This window comes from Cervus elaphus, chromosome 9 (genome assembly GCF_910594005.1).
Source record: "Cervus elaphus chromosome 9, mCerEla1.1, whole genome shotgun sequence".
NCBI classification, from domain to species: domain Eukaryota; kingdom Metazoa; phylum Chordata; class Mammalia; order Artiodactyla; family Cervidae; genus Cervus; species Cervus elaphus.
The window spans coordinates 29,144,223-29,157,662 of NC_057823.1; the positions used below are offsets into that span (position 1 = coordinate 29,144,223).

At 43.8% G+C, this 13,440-nt stretch overlaps 1 protein-coding gene across 1 annotated transcript in view; it reads left to right on the forward strand.

The window, feature by feature from the left end:
* The first annotated feature begins 840 nt into the window (after nucleotides 1-840).
* Nucleotides 841-13,440, forward strand: part of MARCHF3 (membrane associated ring-CH-type finger 3) — a 146,366-nt gene continuing 133,766 nt past the window's right edge. The window contains exon 1 of the mRNA XM_043912213.1: nucleotides 841-962. The gene's annotated coding sequence lies outside the window, so the exon portion shown is untranslated. The remainder of the gene's footprint in view (nucleotides 963-13,440) is intronic.

A 13,440-nucleotide genomic window follows, 5' to 3' on the forward strand; every position in this document is an offset into this window, starting at 1 on the left:
CCGGGGCCCTGTGCAGGTGCCAGGGCGCCTGCTGCCGGTAGTGTGGAGGGTCGGGGTGAACAGGGACGGTGTCGTGAACTCTCCGCGGGGTTGGCGGAGTTGGAGATTTATTTCGGAGATAACATCAGACCTTAGTCAGAACCTTTTCAGAAAACCCGGAGCTCGCAGTTCCCGTCCCGGATGTCCACCGGCGGCTCCGTGATCTAGCCCGGCCTTCATCATCTTTGGGTTTGTTTCCTCCAGCTGACCCCCTTCGGGAACGCCAAGTTCCGCACCTCCTGCGGGCGCCAGGGGTGGACGGTGTCGACCCAGTCTCGGCCCACGGGACGCTCGGGCTTCCTGCTCCACAGCGCGCCGACTCAAGGTGGTTCCAGGCGGCCCCAGGCCCACAGGAGCCCTCCGGGGCCACCACTTCCCTTGCGACGCGTCGGGGTCCAGCCGCAGCCGCCCCCACAGCGCCAGCCCGCAGTCTAGGCTCCACACCTTTGCCAATTTCCCCGCCGCGGGCGCGTAGCCCAGCCAGCCCTCAGCTGCGGGCGATTGGACGGCGGCGGCGGGGCGGAGCCAGGCGCTCAGCAACGCCCGCGGCCGCCCCGGGCCCTGACGCAGTTGCGATTGGCTGCAGGCACCGCCAGTCACGGTTGGCAGGGCGCCCCGCCCTGCGGGGCTGGCCCCGGGTTGGCTCCGCCCCGCCCACCTCCTGGCCCCGCCTCCCTCCGGAGCCGGGTTGCCTCTACACTGCTGTCCGCCTCATTCCCAGAGCAGGTCCGTGAATTGTCGGCGCGCTCCGGGCAGCTGCTGAGCCGGGGCTACCATCGGGCTTGTCGTGCTCCCTCCAAGGTGCCTGCCGGAGCTAATGTGCCCCGGTCGGCCAGGGCGAGAGCTGTCGCCGGTTCGGGGCAACTTGGGATTCAGGACTCGCAGCAGGGGCGTCGGTTTGCGATCGGGACTCGGCTACGAGGGTGAGTGGCCGCGCGCTAGGAGAGCGGCTCCCCTTGCGTCGTTCGGCGACTGGGGGACGGCGGGGTACTGGACGCGTCCTGGCGCGCGTCGATCTGTCGGTGCGAGCGTATCGGCTTGTTGGGAGGTTAGGGCTTGGCGGTATTCTCTCCTTGCCAGCACCCCCCACTCCCGAACTTCTTGTTTCAAAGCGTCCTAGGACGCGGCTCTGCGTCGGCGAAAACTTGGTGTGTTGTAATTGCCATCATTAGATGGGGTCCGAGGACGCGTCCCCTGGCCCTCTACAGCGGTGACACGCGCGCTAGGGGCTGTCTTCGTGTCAAGTGGCATGCGGACAGTAGTTCCTAGATGCTTGAAGATGGGTTCCTGAAAAATTAACACGCGCCGGAGTCGGCGGGAAGAGGTAGCCCTGTGCCTGATGCCAGCGATCATCCGGCTCGCGGTGGGTCTTTAGGGCTCAGAGAACTTAAGTACCAGCCAGGTTCCGTAGCAGCGGCTTTAGTGCTTTGCCGTTATTGAAAGGAATTGACAGCGCGGATATAAAACTTTGTAATTACTTCCCATTAGCACTTGAATCCACATCCCTCATGAGGTGCTCGGACCTCTACATCCTTATGCAAGGTGTGCCCGAAGGACTTCGTTAGGACCGGGGGTAGCTGCTGTCTGTCCCAATGCTGGGAGGCCCCGGGGAATCCAAAAGACTGTGAAAACGACCACCAGGCTGGTCGGTTGGTGTTTGAGCTCCTGTATGTTTAAGTGATGAAGTTGTGACAGGAACTGACAACAGAGGATTCAAGGTTAAACCTGACACTTAATGTCTGTGACTCAGTCTGGGATAGATTTTTTTTTCCTTCTGGTTGATAAGGGGTAAAAGCAGCTGTTTTTGTTTTGTTTTTGAGGGTGGTTACATATATGTGATTTATATTATGTGTGGACTAAATAGAATTAATTATCTTCTTGTAATTCTTATTTAACATGAATGAGAGAGAGCTTATTGAGAGTACTAGGTAGAGACTTAGGGACAGGATTGGAGGATATTTTGATCCTTGAGAATATATAAAAACATTGAGATATATAGCTATCCATGCATATGTAGATGTGCCATATATGTGTGTATTTATATGTGTGTGTGTATAACTGATAAGCAAATGAAAGAGATATGGAAGGGGAAACTGCCTTGAACGTTTTCTGATCTGTGGGGTGTATGTTGAGTGTGTGTGTGTAAGCATGTCTGGATCTGCCTAGTCTGTCTGGGTCAGTGTATGTCCATGAACTTTATGAGCATTCAATTCAATACCACTCCAAGCAGATTCCCAGTTCCTGTTTTATAGCCCAGCAGCCGCCAGCCGGCCCATCTGTTAAAACATAGTATGTATACTTCCCTGGGAGCTCTAGGGTGGAACATGGGTAGGGGGCAACCCTTAGTAGAAACAACAGGCTACAAACAAAGCCTCCTCTCAGGCCCATTTTCATTCACAGTTCAGCCTGAACATGTGATTTTTGGTGAGGGGGAGAAGGAGTGCTTGATTCTTCAGAAATGGCAAACTGTATTTTGTGAAATAATTATAGGCATGGTTTGGAAAGGAGGAGTATATAAAGAAGAAAAAAAAATCCCTCTAGAAAAGAAATGTGGAGCTTGTCACATAACCATGCAACACTGGTTTACTGCTTTGCAGTAGCATGTATACCAGAAACTGTTTCCTTTTGCTCCTAAGAGAATGAATTAAAACTGAATTGTTTTGCACTCCCCCCCAAAAAATCTTAATAGAAGTAAACAGAACATTACTATAGAGGCTATTTAATCTACTAGCTCTGACTGCCTTAGTAATTCTAATGAAACATATTTTTAAGAATGTATCACTCGGATATAAATTCATATTCAGCCTAATCACTAGGTGCAGTGGTTCACAATTTATACTTTAAAATAATAATAATAAAAAAAGCCTTATCACTAAACTTTTGATGACTAAATAGCTATAGGAGGAGTGGAACAGCTTATTAAGTTCCTGCAGCCAAGTGACTGATACTTAAAAAAACTATAAATTCCTTTAATAGCATAATTACTTTTGGTGACAAAATAAAGGCAGTGTTTTTGAGAAGCAGGGTTGATATTTTACCCAATAATTTTTTGCTCGTAATCACATTTTAATAATGGTGCTTATTATACATGGGTAGAAAATACTGGCTTGGTTCTTAAGAACTTATCATAAACATTGTTTTCATTTTTATGGTACTTAAACATTAGGGGGAAAATATCCTAACCCCTAATCCATACACTTCTGATGGACTGTGTATACACAATAATTCTCCTGTCTTGATATGGGTCACCTGAGTCAATTGGGCTTCTCCTTAAAAATTCAGTTCATGGGCTGGACTTCAGTCTCCAGGGTTAGATTCAGGAATCTGGGGTGGGGCTTAGGAATCTACATCTTTAACAAGCACCCACAAGTTACTCTGATGTCAGGGATCCTCTCACAATATTTTGAGAAACACTGCAACGGCATTTATAATATAAAAGAACAATTACAGTCTGTGAGTTGATTCAATAAATAATTGTTCCAAAATTTCCAGGTGGCATTTACTAGCCGTGTGAAATTTATAGGTAAATTTATAGGTAAACTCTTGTGTCCTCAACAAGGGTACCTTTTGTTCTATGTTCAGAAGTGTCTGGGGACTCCTTAGTTCCGGTTAGCCCCAATTCTAAGGAAGTCTGTCTTGGGAAGCAAGATAGTTTGAGACCTCACCCCAGCTGGATCCCTTCCCTCCTCCAGGTCCACTGGATTCCTAGGGTGCTCTGGGGTAACCTTACGAGTCCTAACTCACATTGTTGGGCATTTCTCCCTGGAGGGTACAAGACTTCCAGTTCTTAAGAGCCACCTTTGACTCGCTCCAAGCTTGGAGCTGGAACCTCAGTGGGGCTACAGCAGACTTGTCTGAGGTCAGAGATCTCCTTAGGAAACTGTAGCTGGTCTGCCTGTTGGTCAGGAGAGTGTCCCAGGCCACAAGCCAGAGGCTCAGGGAGTCTCGGTTTCAGAAAGTCATCTTCAGCATTTTGAGGTATCCAATTAACCATGTACACAGACTTTCTCAGATCACAGGGAGAAGGATTGAGAACTGACTGCCACCTCTCCTTTCAAATCAGTGTGTGGACCTCCCTTGTGGCCCAGTGGTAAAGGATATGTCCTGCAACGCAAGGGTGTGTGCGTGCTAAGTCTGACTCTTTGTGACCCTATGGACTGTAGCCTGCCAGCCTCCTTTGTCCATGGAATTCTCCAGGCAAGAATACTGGAGTGGGTTGCCATTTCCTTCTCCAGGGGATCTTCCCAACCCAGGGATCGAACCTGCATCTCTTAAGTATTCTGCACGGACAGGTGGGTTCTTTGCCACTAGCGCCACCTGGGAAGCCCACGGGGCAAAGGATGCAAGTTCAGTCCCTGGTTGGGGAACTCAGATTCCAAATGCCATGGAGCACGAAGCCTGTGGGCCACAACTACTGAAGTCCGTGCACTCTGTACACTGCAGTGAAAGACACCGCATGATTCAACAGAGATCCTGCATGTTGCAGCTAAGGCCCGACAAAGCCATATAAATAAATAAGTTAACTTTTTAAAAAGCAGTTGTTAAAAAAAATCAGTGTGATTTTGATGTATTAATCAGTGTCAATTAGCTTTTTTATATGTAGTTTGATACCTTCAGATTCTGTTCTTCCCTTTCAAACTGGCATAGTTCTCAGTGTTTAACACTCCTAGGTAAAGTTTAAAAGAGAAAAGATCTGTTGGAAGTTGCTGCCCTTCCCTCTTCCTGCCCTCCAAGTACCTAAATAACCAGGTGACTTCTCTGAGGTCAGATGTGCCCAGAATATTTATTTCACTGCTGACAAAAGGACCTGTATAGGCTAGAACACTGAACTTGGATTCTTCCAGGCCACCGGATCGTTACTGGTACTTTTATGGAGCAATTTATGTTCTGAGGAACACTTGGCAGGCATGTTTATAGGTTGCTTATCTTAACAATCCTTTGTGTGCAAGGATTTTTTTCCCCACTTTGTTACAGATGAGCAAAAGCAGCCACAAAAGAATAATAATATAGTCATCCATCAGTATCCTCATGGGATTGGTTTCAGGACTCCCACCCCTGCAGATACCAAATCTGAGGATGCTCAAACCCCTTATATAAAGTAGCATAGTTCAGTCGGCATTCCATATCCACGGGTTCCTCATTCGAGGGTTCCTCATCCCCAGATACCAAGAGCCAACCTTATTTAGATTTTTTTCTTTCACATCCAAAGATGACACCAATAACTGAGAAGTTGGTCTTGTATTGGAATTGTTTTTATGTAACTTTGTGATGAGATGATAGTCATGCTTAGTCATTCATATCATCTAAGTTTTTTTTTTCACCTCTTCAAATTTTTTATATTGCATGTTACCTTGGAACAATTTTCTTTCTAAAGCTAACCAGCCACACACCATACATTAATATGATAATAATTCAATGATCCTGACCTTAACCATCTAGGTTTGACCCAGATTGGCAAATAATTTGCAAAAGGTCACAGAACCCAAATGCAGCAAAGCCTGTATGTAGAATTTGGGAGACTTAATATTTTAGAACTGTATGTTGCCTATTGAGTCATGTTGTATGGCTAATAATGTTAAGCTGGCAAAAAGAACTTGTCCAGCTTCTGTGTGATTGGATGGACCTAGAAAATGTCCAAAGCCTAAGGTATAATCACAGCCCCTGGTTCTACAATGGTATTGATTTATGCCTAGTTAAAAAACTACAGTAGAATGCTACTTTTCTTGAAACTGGCCATAGGTCATTGCAAGGTTCTAAGCAACAGTTCTCACAATTTTTTTTTGGCGGGGGAGGGGGGGGGTTGCCCATGACACGCTTTTAGCAAAATTTTTTGGCAAAAAAAATTTGACAAATTCAACTTTTTGACTTTTCTTTCCATATCCTTATTCCCATGGTGAAATCTACATATAAAAAATTTACTTTTCAAATCAATCTGCCTTTTTAACATCTCCTAATACTTAAACCTTTGCCATTTTGACTTTTTCTCTTCCGTAATGCCCCTTTAAGTTCCTACCTTCACTTTGGTTTTTGGATTCAGTAATATCTTCTAATAATAGAATGGTCATTGAACTATGGAAGTTCTACTCTAGCTTTAACTTTGTGGATTAACTATAACAATATTAAGAAAAAAGAAAAACTAAAAAGGATAATATGAAAGTCATGTTTTACAAGTATCTTATTAAATATTCCCAGCATAGAGTTTCCATGGGAAATTTAAGATCCAGACAAATAAAGTGACAGATTCACTCATCTGTGTCCTTACATATACTCTTGTGATACAAGCTGAGAAATATAACTGAATACAGCATCCTGGGTTAGAGAAGAAAAACAAATGTTAAGCTCTGAGAAAAGAATTGGCAGAGAAGTGAAGGGTCACAGTTGGGATGGGATGAAAAGAAGGGTGGGAAAGAAATACCTCCAGTAAAATGCCAGATAGGATGGTAAGAAATTTATAGAGGTGCTGATGGTTTGGGGTTTCTTGGGGGCATTGATTCTGTTTTATATTGTCTTCACAACCCACTCGCCCTGCTTGCTTTAAATAATTTATTACAGCACAAGCCTTCCCATGGTTAGTTTCTTTTCTTTTTTATAATGTTTTCCTTCTCATCTCTGAGTCTAATCAGAGGCATTTATGGTAGTATGGCTGTTCTAAAATACTTTGGAAAATCCATGATCAATATCCCTACATTATAAACCCAAGGCTGTTCTGTTCTATTTTGCAGTGTTTTCTTCCCTGCTGTATTAACTCAGGATCTATGTTTTAAACAGTATTTTATTAATCTTTGCACAATGAGACTTCTGGGCTTGTTCTTCTTGGCTGGAACTATCTTTTGAGTAATCTATCGTCCAACCACCATTGATCTAATGATGTATTTATTGCTCACTATTGCAGCACTGGCAGGAAACCCAGTATGATTCTAAAAATTTGATTAAAAAGAAATCAAGTTTTTGCAAGGCGTAGCCACCCAATTATGTTAGCAGCTGCCAAGTATATTTTATGCTAAAATATACACACATATTTCAAGTGAACAAAATGTGATCTTTTCAAAAGCTTTTAAAACTTTTTGCTATGAAATAAGTATAATGAGAAGACGTCTTGTAATTAGAAAAATTACAAGTGCACTCCTCACCTCAGCCAAAGATAAGGTGTAGTAATTTTCAGATTATACCCATAGACACTAAACCGGATAGGTTTATCTTTTTGATTCACAGTATTAAAAACAATGGCGATAAGAACTATCTCCTAGTCCTTGAACAATCTTCCAGGCAGTCCTCACAAACCAAAATGAACAGAAACAAATTAGCAAGTAGTAATTGAATGTCTATCACAGGTAGCGCCTGGTCTCAGCTTAGCCAACTCAAAATGCAGTTCAAGCATAAGCACCTTTGGGAACCTTTTCCATGCGCCTCTTTGGCCTGGTTGTATACGACCAGCAGAGCCCTTACCTGCTGTAATCCCTCCCTCCAGACTGGGAGCCCATTAAGGGCAAGGACCACACCTGACATCTTCTAGCTTCTCAAGAGATGGTATTCAAAAAATAGTTGCTAGGTGCACTAGAGACTATAAAGAATTATAGGTGAACACCTGCAAGACCTTAAAAGGACTTGCACAGGCTATTTACCCAAAGTCTGCATGATAGTAATAACTAAATTGTAGTCCCAAACTTTCTGCTGTAGCCCAGTCTTAGAAATTCATAAAACTGTCATCCATGCCTGCCCATTGCATCCTCAGGGTCTCTCTGCTCCATCCCTGCCTTGCCTTCTTCTCTTACCACCTCCCTGTTGTGTCTTTAAGAATGTCTCCAACTACCCACTGCCCCAACCAGGCCATCTCCCCTGGTTCCTTTGATGTTCCCATACCTGTTGGCATATCTTGACAAAGCAGCTGACTCATGGGTCCCACTTTGAGACTAGGGACAGCCTCACGCTTGCATCGTTTGAAGTCTCAGATGGCTTGGTCTCTTTTGCCATCCAGTGTAGGTGACTACCTAGGTTTGGTCATTGGAGATTTAGGGGTCTTGCAGGAACTAGAGGTGCTGTGCCTAGAGGCTGCTAGTATAAGTAGTATGCTAGTATGCTAAGCCCAGCATAATGGGGGAACTTGGCCTTTGAGTTAAGCTTTTTTTTTTTTTTAATTCCAGCAGATTTTTATTTCAGAAATTAACTTGCATATTTTTCATTGATAAAGCACCCTTTGTTCAGGAAGCATCGTCCTTACGGAGTCAGGTTTATGACACAGTCTGAGGACTTAGATAAATGCCAGCTCTCACCTCAGAGCTGGGTTATTGAGGCGGTATACATACTGTGTGTCCAGGCAGTTTATGGATCAGCTGAGTTAAGCATAACTGCCTGAGGTCAGGGCCATTAGGATAGCCCTTTTATGTTAGATCTTAACGGGCTTTAAATGACTGCAAGAGATCAAGGACCCCTATTTTCCATCTCATCTGGGAGATTAAGCCTCTCTTAATATAGGTGCTTTCTTCTCATACCTGCCAAGAAAATATCACTAGAAAATTGAGTGATTACATCTAAAAGTTATTTCAATGTTCAAGGCAAGAGAGAAGATGACCACCCTAGATTAAGTCATGGACTCAACCACTGGTTTCTTTTGGATCTTGTGTCAGGAGCACCCGTCCCTGCATACCCTGGGGCTGCGGGCTTCCCCCGGGAGCGGGGCCTGGGAGGACTTGAGGAAGGCTTGGGTGGAGGGGTGGGGGCTGAGGCAAACCTGAGTGCAACACGCAGGTCATCCCCTTCCCCACAGTCAGTGGAGGTTCTCCCTGTGTGCAGGGCTTTGGCATTTTCTCAGATCTGCTTCTGAGCATCCCTAAGAGCCAGTCTTCTTTCTCTTACACTTTGTGAGTGTGTTACCCAACAGAGGTTCTCACATTCCGCAAGTTTTTATCCTTAACCTTCTAAGTTTTCCTAATTTCCACTTCTCTCTCTCCTGTAGCCCCACCCTGCGATAATGTTTTTCTTTCTTTAATATTTTCTTTCTCTTCTGTTCAGGTAAGAACTCTACGTTATGAAAGTTCTTCTAATCAGTGTTACTATTCATCTTTTCCCTGCAGGAGTAACTGCATTTTTGACCATTTTCAAAGGAATTTCCTAGAGCATTCCGGTGTGTGTGTGTGTGTTTCTAGTGCTAAGAAAAAGATCACAATAGCACAGCTCCTCCTCGCTGGGATATTATAGCCTTCCACAGTGCAAAGGTAATTAACCTTACAAAACCTCACTTTTCAGCAGCTTAACCCATGCTTGCCAGTGACGCCCTCCCTCACCTGCCTGATCACTCTTACCACCTCCTGCTCACTTTTTCTATCATTAAGAAACAAGATCACATCTCTATTAACACTAGACATATTCATTACAACCAAAGAGATGAAGCTTTCCACAGAAGCCAAACCTGACATACTCAGAATAGGGAAAAGAGGGGTAGGGTCACCATGATTTCTTTAAAAGAAAGGATATGTGAACTGATGCATCTTTTATTAAGTCCTTAATTTGTGTTGTGACAAACCTCGGCCTGTTTCTCTTTTGAGGCTGGGTAACTGCCTTATGGAGAAGGAAATGGCAACCCACTCCAGTGTTCTTGCCTGGAGAATCCCAGGGATAGGGGAGCCTGGTGAGCTGCCGTCTATGGGGTCGCACAGAGTCAGACACGACTGAAGTGACTTAGTAGCAGCAGCAGCAGCTGCCTTATAGCTAATGTCAATAACTGTCACTTTTTTCTTTCCCTTCAAAATTGTTGCCTGCAAGTTTCAGTTTTGTCGCCTTCATTTATTTAATTTTTATTTTTGGTGTTTCAGATTGTTTATCGTGACCTACTTAACACGTGTTGTTTCTAACTCCTCAAGATATCTTTCCCCCACTTTCCTGCCCCTGACAATGTCTCACAGCTAAACCTAGTCCTTATGTTGAATGAATTCCCATTTTCGCTGCAGATTAGTAATGAAGACATTAAGTGGGATTCTGATAGCAACCCTTTCGAGAGCTAAGGCACCATTTACTATTCTGTTTTAATTACAATCTTTTAGCAAATTTTCACCAGTTATAATGTTCACCCCATTTTCTAAGTAATGTTTCTCAAATACTATGCAACATTATGAAATCTGTGTGCATTACCCTTTCTGTTCTCCATTATGAGCTAAATTTATAATTCTATAATTTTCTCATAGGAAAAATGCTTATTAGACTGGAATGGTTACTTTGGTTTCAAGCCATACTGCTTTTTTGCTTATTGTGAATCATTGTAGACATTTATGTAATCTTTGTTTTACTTCATTCCCAACCCCCACCAGCACCTCCATAAGCCGTAATCCCACTGTATCCCTTCCCTACATAGTTAGTTATCATCTGGGCCTTTTTTCCAAGATGAATATTTTATTTTATGGGCCTTTAATATTTTCAATTTTAAAATAATCCTGCACAGCTAAAACAAAAACAGGCAGGATCCTATCATGACCATAGCATTTCCTCCTTCCTTTTCAGGACAACCCCCCTGCCTACAAATTGCCATAATGCACCTCCTCTAAGTGACTAAGTCATGTCCAACTCTTTGTGACCCCATGAACTGCAGCACACCAGACTTTCCTGTCCTCCACCGTCTCCTGGAGTTTGCTCAGATTCATGTCCATTGAGTTGGTGATGCTATCCAACCAACTCATCCTCTGCCACCCGCTTCTTCTTTTGCCTTCAATCTTTCCCAGCATCAGGGTCTTTTCTAGCGAGTCAGCTCTCTGTATCAGGTGGCCAAAGTATTGGAGCTTCACCTCCAGCATCAGTCCTCCCAACGAATATTCAGGGTTGATTTCCTTAAGGATTGACTAGTTTGATCTCCTTGTGGTCTGAGGGGTACTCAAGAGTCCTCTCTAGCACCACAATTTGAATTGGGATCTGTGTTCATCCTGCATGTTCTCTGCTCATATTCTTGTATTACAAAAGGGTCCACAATCGGCAGCCTTATGGTGGGGGTGGGGAAGCCAGTGAGAGCTGTGCTTTATTTGGGTCTTGGGGAAAAAACAGTTGTCCTAGGCAAGTGGGAGATGAAAGTCAAAGTTTTTGAAAGATTGGGAAAGCCAGAGGCAGGCCATTTGGTACCAGCTACACATGCCCAAGTACTGTCTTCCTGTGGTGCTTTCTAGGGTGTTTTCCCCTTGGGCTTTTCTAGGTGACTATCCCAGTGTTGCATCAAAATTAAAATGCTGTATCAGCTCATATCCACGACGGCTGGAGTTCACTGGGCTGGAGTCAGAAGTCCTAGTTCCATTTGCAGACCTTCCCAGAGCCAAAGGAAGGAGTGATGTTTCCAAATGGAAATGTCCATGTGGAGATAACGTGCTTGGAGACCTTCCACACAAAACAGAATTCCCTGACCCAAACAGACCTACGTGGTAAGGCAGTGTATTATATCATGTGAGAAGCAGGTCAGGCGGCAGGACTGGTTGACTCAGTGACACAAAGACAGTGATACAAGCTTTATTCATCTCTTTCACCTTTCTGCCACTGTTGGCCTCCAGGACCGTAAATTTTACCTAAGACTGGTCCTTTTCTTCTGTAGGATGGTAACAGTAGTACTGACATGTCATTGCAGGCAGTACAATATCTACGGCATGGAAAACTGATCCCCCCTTCCAGGTTCTTTTGGAGAGCATGGAAACATGACCCAGAAGAATCCAAGAAGACCTGTCTTTTCTTCTCATTGATTACAATAGGATTCTATGCCCCATCTCTACATCAGTCACTTGCAAGAGGACAACATCAGGATTCTGTTAGTAAGAAAGAAGTATGTGTGTGGAAATGAGGGGGCAGTAGAGGCTATCAGGCCATTATCACCCACTCCAGTACTCTTGCCTGGAAAATCTCATGGACGGAGGAGCCTGGTAGGCTACAGTCCGTGGGGTCGCTAAGAGTCGGAGACGACTAAGCGACTTCACTTTCACTTTCACGGCACTCAGTGGCTTGAAAAATAGCTGTGAAATTCGCCCTTATGACTGTTGTGTAGGTGACAGATACCACTGAACTGCTACACAGTTCTGGATACAAAATGACAAGGCTATAGGTTGACAAGGAGAGAAAAGCCACAATGCAGACTAATTAAGGACAGAACTGAGCCAAGATCAATAATTATTCTGATTAGAACCACAATAAGCCCTAATGAATTTGAATGTACTAATTTATGTCTATTTGTCCTCAATAAGAATATGATCTTTACAGAATAAAAAAGATTTTTTTTGCTTATTTCTCAATAATTCTGTATTTCTGATATATCATTTTACAGTATAGCCTTATTTGAATGGAAAAAAATTTTAACAACTTTATTTACATGTCAGAACATTAACAATAATGATGACTGGTCATTATGTGTTGAATGCCTTTTATAAATTAGAAATTTATTAATAGCATCTAAGACACGCCAGCAAGTTGCTTATCCCACATAGTGGGCAAGCTTGGATCAAGACTCAGGTTCATCTGCTCATGCTCCTTCAGCTCTGTGGCTTTCCTTTGCCTTGGAGGACAGTCTCAAGACTCTTGTAGCCTGCGGGGTCCCACCCATCTCTGTGGCATCACCACTGACCCTCTTGCCCTCACTCAGTTTTCCAACCACACCAGCTTCCTTGCTGTCTAATAAACCAGTCTCACTCCCACCTCGGACCCTTTGGATCTGCTGTTCCCTCTGCTTGGGTCACATGTCCTTCTTTCACACAGCTAACTCTTTTCCATTCAGGGCTTCTCATCGCAGGCACCTCCCAGGACTCTTCCATCTCATCTGTTTAGGCGCCCACTCAATTCCTTGTTTCTGTCCCATTTTTGTTTCCAATATGGTTCTTGAACAACATTAGGTAATTAACCAACTTGTCTGCTTGTTTTTGTCTGTTTCCCCCATTAATTAAGTTCCGTGACGGCAGAGGTGGTATATGTAAAAAGAATGATCAGGGGAGTAAGTTAATGAAGGAATTAATGTTTAGAAGTCTTAACCTCTAAGAATCCATGGTCAGTCTTTTATCTTCTACGCTAAGAATAAGGTAGGATAGTAATCATCAGTGAGCTAGGTATGTACACCTTAGGTTTTTTTCCTGCAAAATTTGAGAACTAAAAGAGTCTACTTTTTTCCCCTTCTGTCTTTGAGGGAAAATAAAATATAGATATCATAGTTTTTTGGAGAAAAGATAGATTTACTATTACAATAGTATTACATAAAAGTTCAAGAGCTTAATCTAAGACAGAAATCTGAGTAATACTCTTAACTCTAGTTTTTGTATTGATTTTAGTTTTATGGACTCCAACTCCTTTCATTTTAGGGCATGAAAACGCAAAGTGTTAGCCTCTTGATCATGTCCAGTTCTTTGTGACCCCCTGGACTGAAGTCCACCAGGCTCCTCTGTGCATGGGATTTCCCAG